This window comes from Styela clava, chromosome 2, assembly GCF_964204865.1.
Source record: "Styela clava chromosome 2, kaStyClav1.hap1.2, whole genome shotgun sequence".
In the NCBI taxonomy this organism is placed as follows: domain Eukaryota; kingdom Metazoa; phylum Chordata; class Ascidiacea; order Stolidobranchia; family Styelidae; genus Styela; species Styela clava.
This window is the reverse complement of record NC_135251.1, coordinates 4,716,924-4,733,724: the sequence shown is the minus strand read 5'-3', so window position 1 is coordinate 4,733,724 and position 16,801 is coordinate 4,716,924. Positions and strand designations below refer to the sequence as shown.

At 36.8% G+C, this 16,801-nt stretch overlaps 1 pseudogene; it reads left to right on the top strand.

Annotated features, from left to right (window-relative positions):
- Positions 1-834: 834 nt before the first annotated feature.
- LOC144420016 (carnitine O-palmitoyltransferase 1, liver isoform-like) lies at positions 835-14,322 on the top strand (annotated as a pseudogene).
- The last annotated feature ends 2,479 nt before the right edge of the window (positions 14,323-16,801 follow it).

Genomic DNA, 16,801 nt, shown 5'->3' with positions numbered 1-16,801 from the left:
AATGACTTGAGCTACCAACATTTTTGAGGTATCATATCATCTTTCGAATCTTCAAAATGCAACTTTTATACAACAAAAGATGGTTGCTGCGACACCATTGTGACACAACAATCACTATTTACACACACATCGTATTAGTTAGTATCTAATTCCAAGGTTGCACCACAATGATCATTTTATATAACTTTGCAGAATATTAGCTTCCCCTTTGTGAAGTTCGGATTGAGATCCTAGTTTAAACCTTTGACGGGACCTTGCACAACAGTGAAGAAAAACTTGAGAAGCACTGCCCTAAGTTAAATGCATACTTGTTATGCATTGCCGTTTATCACGAAAAATCGTGTTGTTCTGCAATTATTTTTTGCGTCATTTCATTTGTATTTCGCAATTTAGTGAAGTTTCGATTTTGGCAGAAAATTTCGTCAGTAGCCCAGTACAACCCCATTTTACACAAGAATTAAAGCAGAAGTATCCATGCCTCAGAAATAATAAAACTAATAGCGAAGCGGAGTGCATTACTTGCGGATACGATACTTTCATTTCTGAGGTGAATGAAGGCAAGATTAGCTTACAGTTGCATGTTGACAAGACAAAAATGCATTATTGCATTGTAGTCACATCGTCTAATGTCACTTCCATATTTAAGCCTAGATATTTAGTGGATATATAATGTATATATATCAGGCACGAGTAAAACATGGTTCTACCGAATGGTGTGTCCTCCATTTGGGGTTTGGAAAGATGGTCACCCTATTTTAAGGCAAAATACTGTCTCCACATTCCTTAAAAGATGGACATATGCGAGAATTCAATGCCTATAGAAGCTGTGATATCATGGGTGTAAGATCAAGGATTTTGATTCAAAAGGCAAGTTCATAAAAATCGGCACGTGTGCTTTTTCTGTTCTGCGTGCTTTTCCTGATTAATATGACCATCAATATAAAACGTTATGCATATTTCTTTGTTTAAACCAGAAAAAAGTCAAGAACAGTATAATTTACCAGTAAGATATGAACTTGTTGTAACCCTGCAGGTGGTCACGAGACGCACAAAAATTCATGGGCCGCAGAGATCTTTTCCAATATTTTGAGCCTGGGGCCAAGTTACCGACGACTTTTTTATTGTAATGTAAAAGCATTTCGTTTGAAGCGTCAATCACCTGCAGAGGCATTAATATGATAAACCCGATGAAAAAAGAAGCTTGATCAAAATGGTGATTCTACTTTACAGTGCAGATTAAAGAATCACTTTGGTTAAAATTAAAAATTTCAATTAAAAAAGAATCACTTTCACAATTTGGATATATTTAATAACGAATACCCATTGCTAAGTAATAGTGCTAACTGTTGTCCATAATTTCAACCGTTACCTATGCGAAATTGGAAAGAATCGGCTGTACACTGCTCCAGAGCTACATGTTGCAGAAACTTGTTCGAGGCCTCGTTTGCAATCCTATATTGGAAACGAAACAGCAGCAGAACTCTCACTAGACCTAATTGTGTTTGTACATGATTTGGCATGTACATGTTTTTTATGTGAAATGTTTTGTGTGTACATGTTTTATATGTGCCTTTCTTACGCATAGTGGGTGCCCAGCACTGCATTTCATTATGCAAATATATGGGAATATTTTATGTTTCACCTATTACAATTTTTGGCCAGCACAATATTTCATAATTTTTTTTTCATGTGAAATGTTTTCAAGTGTACCTCTTTTTGTCTAGATTTCTAGAAGCATGTTGAGGGCCCAGCATTGCATTATTTAGCGTAAATATATGGTATTATTCTCTGTTCCGGTCCTTTCATTTTTTTGACGGTCCGCGAGTACATTTAATTAATTTTACGGGTCCGCCAGGGTAGGAACCACTGATCTATATTACTGACATAACGGAGTCTAACGCTTGAACTACTAAGCCACTGAGGCCCATTAAAATAAAACTGATCTAAATGAATATTTTATTCTTCACAGGCTCGGGTGTTTCTTTAAATCTGGGATAAACAAATAGTTGTTGCACGCGATCGAGAAAGCGGCGTTTGTGGTTGTTCTGGAGGATGAATCCAATGTATTAGACGTTGATTGTGTGACAACTTTCTCAAAGTTCGGACGTTCGCTGTTGCATGGAAAATGCCATAACAGGTGATTGAATTTTATTTTAATTATTTTTTTTAGGGGGGAGGTCACGTTCTGAATTTGCCTGAGGTTTCTCATAATAGATATTATTTTAAGATTTTTGGGGGGTGTTCGGGGGGAGGTCACTCTCACTCTTGGACTAAGGTTTAGACAAGCTATGATAAAAAGTTATGATGATATTTTTCCACAAAGTATCTTATAACAATTTTTTTCTGTTCTGTTTCTAACCCTAACCCGGTACACACACTATGGGACATTATCTGCGAGCGAATGCCCGGGCTGTGAATTATGCTGGAGTAGAGGCTTAGTTTGGCAATTTTTTATTGGTATCAGAGTTTGAGCCGTAGTCGTATTTCAAATTTTTCTGAGTCATGACAGGCCCCAACTCATCCAGGTTGCAATAAATTAAGTATGCAATGCTGAACTCGGCAGTTCTTAGTCCTAAAATTGTATCTCCTTAAGTGAGACATTGCAGCTTTTCGCCTAAAAAAAGCTTGCCTGTGGGTATTTATACAGGGCCTTGTTTTTCGTGACTGCTAGACGCTAATAAAGAATAAATTCTATTCAGATGGTTCAACAAATCTTTCCAAGTTATTTTCTACAAAAACGGGTGATTCGGAAGGAACGTGGAACATTCCTGGGCTGACGCTCCGATCATGAGTCATCTTACGGAAGAAGTCCTGTACGATGAGTTTGCGGACTTTGGATATAATGATGACGGTACCTGCGTCAGAGAATTAACCACGACCCCCCTTCCTCCTCAGCGTTTAAAATAGAACATTCCAGAACCTGTAAGTGTTGCTTTCAGATTAAAAATATTTTGTGTTCGGGAACACTAATTTAATGCCAGGTGGAATCTGTCTTTCAATCTTGTCTTTTTTTTTGAAAATATTATATGTGGGAACACTAATTTAATGCTGAGTGGAATCTCTCATCCTGACCTAACCTACTGCTCAACTGAAAGTATATTGTGTATGGGAACATTTATGTAATCATTTTTGCACATAGCATTGTGGCCCTCTGAAACTGCATTTTTTGCTTGGTAGCGCTGATTTAATACGGAGTTGACTCAGTATCCTAACAATTAATTTTCCGTTATACAGTGCATCGACGTCATTTAATCAACTCTGATGATTGCAAAGCTTTTGTCTGATGACGTAGACCTCCACGTGTTCCCATTTCGTAAATTCGGAAAAGGATTGATCAAAACTTTCCGAATGTCTCCTGATGCTTTGATCCAATTGTCTCTTCAACTTGCACATTTCAGGGTAAGAGAAATTTTTTCAAATTGAATATATTTTCTAAATTAGGGGTGGGAAACATTTTTTTTTCATTGCACAACAAATTAAAAATTCTCTCATAATATATATTATTTATTCAACAATTGAAATTTTGAGTTCTCGCATAGTTGTTAACATCTGCTTTGAAGGTCATCATATAAACCTTACAGTAAGAAAGGGTGGGTTGGTTGAGGGTCGGCTTATTTTAATTCAAGCTCGAGAAAGTAAAAGCACCCTGCGAAATAACCTTATCACTCAAAGTAACAGCGGGGTGTTTTGTGCCCAGCGGGGTTTGAGAGTTGGAACCCCCTTTTTAAAATGTTGAAACCTTCAAAACAGATCAGATCTCATATTTCCTCCCTTCTGAAATTAAAAATAAAAATCATCTTTATTACAGGACAAAGGTCATTTCAGTTTGACGTACGAAGCTTCGATGACGAGATTGTTCCGAGAAGGGAGGACCGAGACTGTACGTTCATGCACGACTGAATCCTGCGCTTTCGTTCGGGCCATGGAAGATCCAGAACAAACTGTAAGTTTATTATTTGACTAAACCAAGCTGTGCTCATTAGAGTGTGACTAGTCAGAATAATGTAATTATAATAAACAGGACTCGATGCTGTTATTTCAAGTTTTATAATCTGTGGCCCCTCAAAGACTCTCAATGCTTGTGGCCTGCCAGCTCTTCTATGGAAGTGCTTGGTTTCAATAATGAAAAATGAACGTAAAAGAGTAAATCTATTACAATTGAAGATATTGAACCAATAACAGTTAATTTATATTGAATTATGAATTGATATAGTAATCTCAAATGGCAAGTGCGAGGCCTTCTGGTCGGGGCCTGCAGAGAAACTTCTGTACAACCGGTTCAAGCAAGGCCTTGTATGAGAAGCCACTGATATGGGAGAACCCAGGGGGTTAGCCAGGTAGGAGGTTGAGCCCTCCTCTATCGAAATTAAAAAAAAGCATTTTTAGCAGTTTTTGGGCGATCCGGTATATTCCTACCAAGATGACGCACAACCTGAACCCCAACCTGGTACACATACTATGTTCAGGTTGTGCACCATCTTGGTACAAATACTACGGGAGCACCGTTTTTTGTTCTCGAGACTGCTTGAAAACCCACTTTTCCGGCCTCCTTCCAGATCTGCTGGATGTTCCGGTCTAACTCGAACCAAAATTATTTCTTCATTTCAAATAAATTCCCACTTTTCAGAATGAAGACAGAATTGCTCTTCTGAAGAAAGCCACAGAACGCCATGTATCAGGATATAAGGAGGCCATGACTGGTAAGTTATTGTGTTATTTAGAAACATTTTCTTACCCTCAATTCGAACTTAGTACCCGCTGGCTATATGAGGCAGGGGCATTGGGATTTGAGGGTCCAAACGCCCCCTTTTGAAATGTAAAAAAAACTTTTTGGTATTATTCCCGAGCGGAACCCCCCTGTTTGAAAAATGTTTGAAAAACCAACCTCTTTGAAAATTTTTGGCCACGGCTCTGTTGACAAAGCCTATTTGTTGCCTATGATAACGTACAACGCACAAAGCTATACTTGAAACATTCCAAGTCAATGGTGAGGAGGGGGAATCCCACACAAGGATAAACTGATTTTTTCTCTTCGTAGGTCAAGGAATTGATCGTCATTTATTCTGTCTCTACGTCATGTCAAAATATCTCAAGATCGAGTCTCCTTTCTCGCAAAAGGTCAGAATATCATTTTCTTTTTTTTTTTTTCTTTTTTTTTTAATTTTTTTTTGATTTATAACTTTTTCTTATTGTTTATATATTTCTACTCACTTTTTAATACGCTAACCTTATGAGATGTTTTGTGTCTTCGCTCTGGACAAACCTAATAAGTTGTCACTGATGATTTGTAAGAGGCTGCATATTTTGGTCTGGGTTCAATTAATTGGGTAGGCAGTACTGGGAACTGGGAAGTTTCTGATTTGCTGTTGGCATTATTCTCCCCCCCCCCTCAAATTTCAAACACCCCCCTAATTTTGAAGTATGATACCGCACTTTATTACCTAACTTAAGTATAATTGTATTTGAATATCCAGAAAGTAGAATATTTATCAGTGCAGATGGTCTGTCATATACTTAACACATTTTTATAAGTTACGAATAGTTTTATCGCTAATAGGAAAATACTTACCAACCTTCTAAATTCCCCCCCCCTCTAAAGTGAAATGCTGAGGTACATACTGGCCGTAGGTTCCCATATCTCCATCATGTGAGAACCTCCTGTTCTAGAAGTGAAAGAATCTTTCCAGTTTAGCCGATGATTCAATTTATTACACCCTGGGTAAGGTGGGGCGACATGATGTTTGAACTCAAACTATCGTCTAGGTCCAACCCCTGAAACATTAGAATTAAAGTAAAAGCACAAATAAAGTTGGATTTCCAGATCTATTAGTCTTCATTGGTTTTCAAAACACTTGCCCCGCTTCCATCATTGCCTACCCAGGTGGGTGGGTGCTCTTGTAACTCCTGCCCCGCTTTCACAATGCCTACCCAGGTGGGTGGGTGCTCTTGTAACTCCTGCCCCGCTTTCACAATGCCTACCCAGGTGGGTGGGTGCTCTTGTAACTCCTGCCCCGCTTTCACAATGCCTACCCAGGTGGGTGGGTGCTCTTGTAACTCCTGCCCCGCTTTCATCATTGCCTACCAAAATTTATTGCACCTCTGGGTGAGCTGGGGAGCAGAGTTTTTTATTCAGCCAACATAGTCTCACACCATAAACATTAGCATAAAAGTAAAAACTAAAAGCATAAGTTGTTTTCATGCTGGTGCAAGCTATCGCTGAAACATAATTTTCTTTCTCGCTGTTGCAACTTAGTGTATGTTTAATTCAAAATTCACGAAATTTTGTCCCTGAAAATTTGTCAAATTGGCTGTTATGGTATTAATTTCATCTGGTCACATTGACATTTCAAACCCTGCATTATTTACTCATTCGACCATGACTTCCATTAGATTTCTCAATCATGTGACTCTCTAGTCATTATCGTTAATCAAATATTTTTCTCATTTTAACCCTGCATTTTCGGTCATCATTCATCCAACCATGACTGCCATTCATTTTTCAATCATGCGGTGTTCTATTGCATATTCATATTCATCAATTTTTTGTTCAATTTAACCCTACATTTTCGTTCATCAGACCATGATGCTCCAGCCAACATTCCTAATCTCAAATTATTTGTTCATTTTGGCCCTGCATTTTTATTCCTCTGACCATAACTATGATTAACCCTTTCCGTGCGGTGGGCACGTATACGTACCCATGACAAAACTCGCTAGATTGCGGCGAGTACGTTGATGTACTCCACTGTTTTATTTAGCAATGGGTCGCAAACTGTTGTTCTAGTTTTTTCGGGTTTTAGTTTATTGATAAGAAGTCTTCTCCGAGATTAACATAAGCGACGGTAAATCTCGCTTTTGTTTACCATGGGAATTTTATTTGCAGCGGAACGAGGGAGTGTTTTTGAAATTTATGCAAATTTTGGTGTTTTTTGGGTGGTAATAGAAGACATATTATCCCTTCCATCTACCAAAGTATTTTGAGTTAGATAACGAAATTGCTACAGCAATATTATGCTATTGTTTGCCAACCAAGAAGCGGTAACAGTAAAGGATTTAGCGAATATTTCTATTTTTTATCACGGTTTGAAGTTTCAACACCCAAGAAAAAAAAATGCCTTTTTTCTATCCGGTCTGTGACTCAGACCACCCCTTTTAAAAAAAATTTTTTCCAATCGCCAATTGCAAGCTCTTTAAATAAGCTTTCCAACGAGCCGTCAGTGGGCAGCAGAGGATCATTACTTTTTCGTTAGTCGATCGATTAGTTGTGGGGGTACAAATGCATAAAGTCGGTGTAGCAAATACGATTATTTTATAAAAAATAAAAATCGCATGGAAAGGGTTAAGTGTTTCACAAATGTAAGTTCATTATATAAAAAATCATAAAGAATGTTATTATCATTCAAACCCTGCATTTTTAATCATTTAACTGTGACTGTCTTTATTTGTACCCTTCATTTTTAGTTATTAACGCATGGCTGTCTATTGTCATCAAATTCTTCATGTCAAAAAAAAAAAAATTCAAAAAAGTTTTTTTTAAATTGCGAATAAAAATCATAAAAATATTTATTTATTTGTTCGCCACAATGTACGATATTATCAAAACCATTATATATTTGGAAATTTAGAAATTTTCTTTGTATCTAACTAAACTAAAAAAAAATTGTCTTGATTTGTATATCCAGCAAACATTCGTCCCCTCTGTGACAGCAGCAACTTGTGAATACGCAAATAGTTCCGCATCAATTTTAGTTCATTTTGCAGTTGAACCCTCAGTAACATATCACCCTGTGACTTTACAAATCCATGCGATCCCCTGAATGAATAGATAGATCCACATCAATTTTGGTTAATTTCAACCCTGTATTTTTATTTATTAGACCGCGACTCTTTAGTTGAACACTCTGTGACAAAGCAGTTACAAATCCTTGCGACCCTCGAATGTGCATATAGTATCATGTCAATTTTGCTTCATTTAAACCCTTTTTTTTACTTATTGGACCAAAACTTTTTTTTAGTTGAATCTGATAATGAAAAATTAACAGTCTTTTTTAATTTTATTTTCATTTCAATCCTGCATTTTAACTCATCTAACCGTGACCCACATGGCAAGTCATTGAACCTTTCAAATACACCCATAGGTTGTGACTCATCAGCCTTTCAAAAAACATAGTTCAAAAATTGAAGGAGGGAGGGGGAATCCCATTTTTGGATGTAGTCATTACACATATCACATTTTTTCATTTTAAAAAGAAAACCTTTTTCATCTTTGAGTTTCTCTACTCTAAAAAAATAACTATTATCATGTTGTGTGTCTTTCTTTTTACTGTTTTCATTAATCTTCAATCAGTTTCCATGTTTTCTGTCGCAATAACTCCCAACTTGAGTAAGTCTGTCTTGCTGCAATTCAACAAAATTGACTTATGTCACATCTTAAAGTTTTGTGAAAATCGCTTTTTTGTAATACCGTGCACCATTGACTTGGTCTTATTTTAAAGGGAAGGCTTATATTAAAATCATTTTTAAAATTCAGGCTAGGTCTTATTTTCAGTTAAACAACGTTAGTATGGTTCTAACAACCAAACTAAAATGCACATAAGGGACGACTTGCAATCAAAACTAAAATAGGTGCAGGTACGCCATATTAAGATGGTCCATGATGATGGTAGATGAAAAATTCAATTCCTGAAAAAAGTGACACAAACTGCTTTGGTTTTTCCGCTGTGAATTCTGTAAATTTTGCCCTACTTTTAAATATGTTTGACCTTGATTAATATTCAAGTCTTTTTTGGCTTTTTTCTAAAATTACGCTCAAACTGACTTAACAAATAATAACCAACTCGCGTGAAACAGTTTAACACATTTTTTTTTTAGTTCTAGATACCGTCATTATCACAGTTTAAGCCTGTATATATTCTTACTTATACCGGTATCTTAATTATATGTACCGGTACTGGTTTCGACCCCAAGCGAGCGCTCCACTTTCCCGACCCGCGAATATCCTTCTGCTTCTAATTTGGCCCCGGTCAATCAACTTCGGGAACAACTGGCCTAAACCTGATACCCTATCATTCCAAATACATTCTTAAAAATTTCTTCAAATATTCTTTGGGTTGTGCTTCTAACCATTTGTATTAACGCTAACCCTTCTATCTAATTCACTGTTTCTATGAAGTTGCTTTTTAGTTTTGATGTTGTATTGTGATGTAACTATGGTTGTGTTGTGACATCACTATAGTGCAACGATTTTCATTTTTAGGATATTTTGATGTCATAATATGGTATTAGTATTCATCTTATGATGTAAGAATCACTCTTAACCACATCACTTTGTTTTATTGTGACATTATATATTGATTCATGACATCATAATTTGAAATCAGATGCTTGGTGAGGCGTGGAAATTCTTTTCATAACTTACCCATGTCTGTTTAAATGATTTACTTTGTTTCATTGTGACATCATATATTGACTTATGACATCATAATTTGGGGGTAGGTGCTCGGTGAAGCGTGGGAATTGTCAACATCCCAGACTGCAATTAACCAAACTGGTCGTATCGACCATTATAAAGATTTTCACACTGACTTGACACCACAAAGGGGAGGATTTGGTCCGGTGAGTCCAATATGACATTATCAAGCGTGTCATAATACACTGGCTGTGATTGGCTGTTTGTCTAATCATCACTCATGCATGTTATTACTAACACCCTTGTTTGCGTAATTCTATCTCCTAATTTTTAGTTTTTAATTCTACAGAACATGCGATTGCAACAATCATTGCCCTCAACGCATTTTTTAAACCTAATTTGCGATTTTTTTACAATTTTTTCTGTTTCAGTCAGGGGGAGTTAACGATCAATGGAGGGGGGGTATTTGTGTGAAAACTTTTTGCGAGGGCATTCGACTTCTATATCTTTCCCTAAAAATCTTCTGTGTTTGTTAAATCCTCGTATTGCTTATGCAAAAAGTTTTCACATAGAACACATGGTACTCTCGAAGGATGTGAACCAAGATGGAGGACACCGGAATGTAGTATGTGTACCAGGTCAGGGTTAGGCCATAATCTCAGGTACAAATACTAAGTCACTTAGCTAGTCCCCGAACTCGAAATAGAACTAAAATGAGGAAAATTGGAATAAAATTATGGCCTAACCTTAACCTGGTATACATATTACGTTCCGGTGTCCACCATCTTGGTTCACATACTTCGGGAGTACTGAACACATTACAGGTTGGTCCAAAAGTGGGCCTACTGTTATTGATACCTGTGTTAACGGCCTACTATTTGGCAAATTTGTATAAATAACAAATATAAAACAGTTGTATTCTACCTGGTTTACAAGGGATTATGCAATGCTATATTTTAGATGTTTGTTTTAATTTTAACAATCTTGTATATTTGTAGAAATGGTTTCTAATGGATTAGTACATGCTCGTCATTGCACTTTTGATTACCATGTGTGAGTACGAGGTTTGAATCCCGTAGGAGTATAATTTTGCAAATTGCATATAGAGCCAGACTTGTGTAAGCCCATTCCCCTAGAAACCATTTTTCCAACAATAATATTTTCATTGCTCTAATCATTTTCACCTTTTCTCTCTTTATTGAACTTTCTTCCTACTTCCTGATCTTATGACCCTTGAACCTGATATGACCCCTTATCATTCCAACATATAACGAAACATTAGGTGCTTGAAATAACGTACTTTATGGTTTGGGTAGTTTTGTCTAACATTGTATGACCTTCGACTATAAATTTGACCTCTATAAAATGACTTTCAACCCCAATTCTGACCTCTACTGTGTGAAATGACCTTCAACCTGAAAGTTGACCTCTATAAAATGACATTTAACCCCAAATTATAAAATCACCTTGAACCAAAAAATTAACCTCTAATTTACAAAATGACATTCAACCCCAAATTTGACCCCTAATTTGCGAAATGACCTTCACTCCTAAATTTGACCTCTACTTTACAAAATGACCTTCAACTTAAAATTTGACCTCTACAAAATAACCTTTGACCCTAAAGTTCCATAAATCTGACCATTCCACTCTTCTGCTACGACCCTGCTTCACCCCAACAGGTTAGGTTCTTCGTGAGCCGTGGCGTCTTTCGACGTCTCAGACCCCCCACCAACAGAGAATGAAGATAAATCTTGTCGAACACCCCTCATTCTTGTCTGGGGGAGGAGGATTCGGTCCGGTAAGAATGCAATAGCGACATCTAATGGACGTATGGGTCTCACACGCTTGCAGGCTATGTTGTGCTGTTTCTTGCATTGAGTCTTAAATCTGTAACAGCAGAAACTCCATAACACACATCAGTGGCTTCTTGCAATTACTGTACCCTTAAGAATTCAGCTGCAGGCTTGGGACTTTACCTTTGTAAAATGACCACCAGAGACCAATGAAGCATGACTAGACAGAATGTTCTTATCCTTATATGCATGGAATATTTCTTCAATTATAAGTCATCTTTCCTAGACGAGGAAGCGCACAAAGCACAAACTTTTTAAAAAATATAGGATGTCCATAAAGTCCTTAAATTATTTACAATTGCAGGGAATTTATCGGTACTATATATTGTTTTGGCCCTCACAGATGTATTAAATGAAGTAAAATTACTTGAACTGATTAAAAAACAACAAACCTGGTTGAGATATACTGAGAATCGACTCCATAACAAAATTGAAATTGTAAAGGGATTTTATGCACACTTTGTATTTATAATTATAGTCAAGTTCATAATGTCTCGAGCAGCTATGTCCTCCTCTCTTCTATACCTCAATTACCAAAATTGTTTCAGTTAATTGTGTGTGTGGTGTGTGTTAACAAGTCAAAATTTGAATAACAAATCCTTGATTTGATTGGTTGATACAATACGTGATTATATACAGGGTGACCAATGGGCTGATTAAATAAATCAAATAAAACTAAAACAATGGTTCTCAAGCGATGATACGCACCCCACAAGGAAGGCGTAGACAATTATTTGAGGGGGCTTGAAGCTAATTGAAAATAATCTACGTGGATGAAACATAGATAATGAAATAAATGTATATATCCAAAATAAGGCATGCAATATCAAATCGAATTTTCTTTTTTAATTAGCTTGACGTCCCATCAAACAATTGTCTACGGCCCCCTTGCAGGTCGCGCCCCATTTGAGAACCACTACGCTAGGTCATGGCCAGTCTATTGAAGGATCTCAACATCGTTAATGTTTTCGGCTGCGGTGATACTTTAGAACAGCGGTTCTCAATGGTGGGGCGTGTAGACAGTGTGACAGTAGTGTTTGTTTGATTTGTTCTTGACTGCCTTATGTTGGTATTTACATTCACCAGTCTGGTGCAAACTTGACAACTTCTAAAAAGGATTTAAAAAGTTTGAGAACCACTGCTTTAGTTATAGTTCTTGAATCCAATTTCCGCCTCCACGATTCTGTATTCTAGTCTTGTTTTTCACTTCATAGTTGCTCAGTATGGCTTCAAAATTGTGTGTTTTCAAATTGTGATAATGTTAGTTTGCTTCTAGAATTCAACCGCTCTTTTAGAAGCCGTATTTAGTACTCAATATTTGTGAAATTTCAATTAAAGTTTTTTAATACATTCTCCATGTGAGCTTGCTCAATGTAGCAAAGACTTGTATGACTCTGAGCGAGGCTAGCTGCTAGCACTGAAATGCCAAAGCTTTTGAACAGCACAAAAATAATGATGTGTGCTCACTCAGAAGTAAAGAAGACTCATGTCCGAATAATAGATAAGATATATTTCGATTTTACTCCTTATCATACTTGATCATGCATGGTATGTGTTTGTTTGCATGGAGTGTGGAATCTTCTATGGCCAAGCTTATTAGCAATATAATATGATGCAACTTTATATTTTATTATTTTATCCCCCCAGTTGGCTGTGCAGTCGGAATTAATTTATACCCAATGCCAATCTCTGAGCCTTCTAGAAAAGGACCACCGATTTCAGATGAACAAAAATGTTTCTTCTTACTCTTGGTTAAAGGAAATCTCTAAACTACAATAAATTTTGTCTACAAAATCTTCTGTGCATCTTAATTCCTTCTTTAATAGACAGTGAAATTAGATCTAAACTTTCCCTCTGAGCAAGGCTGTAGAGAAAAAGTCACTGATTGTAAAGAGCTGTAAATTCTTTTTGAAGGTTGGATTCATTTGAGAATTCATGAAGAATTTATTCGAGAATTCATTTTGTCATTGTTCACTCACTTTATGTGAGCCTCGCTTAGAATATTGTTACTTATGCTCTCAACAAACATACTCAAAGCCGAAATTATTAAAATTTGGTTTTCTTGCACAGTTCAAAGTCATATTTCAAATGGAACAGACTTTGGGGTCACAATTGGGTCAAAATTTCCCGACTTCACAGCCTATGCACTGTGACCTGTTACTAAAAATTTCTCCCCGTTTTCGTCAGGTCGCTGACGATGGCTACGGTGTCTCCTACATCATCTGCCACGAAAACACCATAATGTTTCACATCTCAAGCAAAGTCTCCTCGCACGAGACCGTGAGTATTCTTTTTATAATAGTTTTTAGGTGACCTGCATTCGCAACTGCTGCTTCATAAGTAACAAGTATTTTATGAAGGGCACCAACCTGTGAGACAGGGCTATGCTGTGCCACCTGCGCCCAGCAGGCCAAAATCGGCCAACAGGGAAAAATATTGTGATCTGCGGAGAAGTTCCAATTTTGAATATTGTGCGGACCCCGTAACGAATTTTTGATTTGGTATGTGCGAGTGATTCCAATCACTATGCGTTGTAAAGCCTGTATTTGAGTCCGATTTATTATCTATGTCTTTGACATTACAATGCCCTAACAGTTAGCTTGTGCGAAGCATACAATGCATGTCATAAGATTAACAACTAAATATTTCATGACTGCTACTAGAAAACCTATGTTCAATAAAGGTGCGTTAACCACCTGATCATTAATTTATTATCAACTTGGCTGTGTGTGTACCAATATGGCGGCAACGAATTTTGTTCGCCTACTTTACATCAAGTTGTGTGATGAGACTGAAACCTATTGGAAAGGGGTGTATTTATTTGGCTAACACAGACAGTACCCAAACTCGTAATAGAACTGAAATAAGGTAAATCAAGATAAAATTATGGCCTAACTCTAACCTGGCGCTGACTCTGGTTACACTCATTTGAATTAATTTACATTCTTATGTTATCTCTTTATCTTATCTTATCAGAACTCATCTCGATTTGCTGATAACATCGAAAAATCAATGATGGACGTGAAGGACCTTTGCGAATATGCAAAGAAAAAATAATTTAAGAAAAAAACAAAAAAAATTAGGAATTATTATTAGGTTTTAATGCATTGTGTTTTTATAAAAAAAGGGGGGAGCACTGGGGGTAAAAAAGTAGGGGATTTTATTTTGATTTTACTTATACTTTTGTGTGAAAAAGCGTGTTCTATTTTTTCTGTAATATTAACTGATTGTGTTTTTATCTTAGTGTAAAACAGATTTGGAAACCAAATCACGATTCAGCATACTTGCATAAATATTTTGACAAATTTGAACAAACCGGCAGTGGCTAGGTATCACTGTAGGCCCTGACTTTTTTTTCTGATCCCTTACCCTACCCCCTCTCCCCCCCCTTTCTTTTTCGTCGTCTCACTCAGGTGAGAGCTGTATACAGCATATATATCCAGACATGTTTTTCAAGTTTTTTTAAGAATTTGAGTGCATTTGCCTGTGGTGAGGTCACAACACAGGACCCAGAGAGGTTACGACATTTTTTCTCACACCCCCTGTCCCCCCACCATTTCAATGTCCCAGCCAGGAAGGAAAACCGCTCTAGTGGGTGCTATTTGTTGGGGTCCCGTTTTTTTTCCTCCCCCTCCCCTCTTTTTCCAAGATAAACTCCTATGTTGTGCTCCCCCGCTTTTTCATTTTCTGTATATTCAACATATCAACCACTTTGTATTTGCTTTTCTGGAACACCACATAGTCACAGATATTTTTGATAATAACCCCCCATCCCCCCCCCCCCCCAAAAAAAATGTGTTATATTCCTATTTACATTAACAAGAATACAGCATAGATGTAAAATAGAATAAAAAAGAGTCTTAGTTCATTGTTTTGACCCTCACAGACGTATTGAATGAAGGTAAAAACACTTTAACAATTACTGATTAAAAAACAACAAACCTGGTTAAGATAATATTGATAACTGATTTCATAACAAAATTGAAATTGTAAACGGACTTTATGGACACCCTGTATTTATGGAGCATTTTAGATTTGACAATATATGATTATATTCTGGGTTATGGCATATCCTGTAGGGTTAGAAATGGCTTGTGAACGGGGTTTGTCGAAATTATTATAAAAGACACCGACACAATTCTTTTTCACAATCAACTCAGAATAATGTGGTGTTCCCTCTATATATATTATATTTATGATCTTCTTTGATAGACTGTTAGGCATCGAATCTTTTTTGATGCTTTAATTATGATTCCAGGACTGAATTTCGGAAACCAAATCTGATAATGAGAACTGTAGCCTATATACAGGGACATAGCCAGCAGGGGGTTTGAAGGTTGCTCCCTCCTTTTTTAAATGTAAAAAAGATACTGATTTAAACATAGCAATATTTCAACATAGCATAGCAATATGCTTTTTGAACTCTTGAAAACCCATCTGCTTCGGCATCCTTTTGAAATGTAAAAAAAGCAATTTTTTGTAGCATAAAACACTTTATGGGACTCTTGAAGACCTATACGACCACCGGACAGACCTAGCAATTACGGTCCAACTTGGCAATAACAAATATCAAGATCTTCACTTTTAAAAATTCCTGGCTACGCTTCTGTTTATACACGCTTCAATTGTCTGTAAAGAAAACTTCTTTGGCTTAATTTTTGAGTTTTTGTCTAAATTATGATTATTACCATTAGAAGTCCGAAACTATAATTATTGAGAGAAATCCAAATTTTGAACACAAAAAACTAAGACTCTGTGTCCCATCTCTACAACTGATTTTGTGTTCGAATTTTTGGTGAAACAATATTTTTGTATGATTTATGTGTGATAATTCAAGTATTTATTCGAGTGTATTTTTTTTCGCAGGGTGGTGTATTTTGTTTATTAATATAATGTTTTTTAGGAACGTAAGATTTACATTATCAAAATGTGTTCAAGTTTTGCTATTTATATACAAGCCCAGGCGCTCCGGAAGTAATCACACCAAGATGACGCACAACCTGAACAACCTTAACCTGGTACACATACTATGTTCAGGTTGTGCGCCATCTTGGTACGCATACTTCGGGAGCACCCAAGCCCGAATTAATTAAGTGTGTAATGCCAGCTTTTTTCTGTACTGGATGTAAATCACAGCGTTCTTGGCTGATTTTTAATTCTTGATGTCCGAAAGTATTTTTTACTCTGAATATTCCAATGGATAGTGAAAATAATGCCATAGATTAGGGTGCTCCCGAAGTATGTGCGCTAAGATGTATAGGTACCAGGTTAGAGTTCAGGTTGTGCGCCATCTCTGAGCAAATATTTCCGGTGCGCTTAGATTTGAATTAGAGGCTTTAAGGACTCATTGGCCCCCTGTTTATCATTCCAGTGGTATTTATAGTTTTGAAGACCCCAGTTGGGAACCGCTGCTCTAGTCTTTGAATACAGCTTTTCAATATCAATAAGAGCAATTCAAACTAAACTCTGCCGGACTCCAATATTGTTATTAAAAGCATGCCAAACCCTAGGGATGCCCTATCACAGGGGTGTGCAA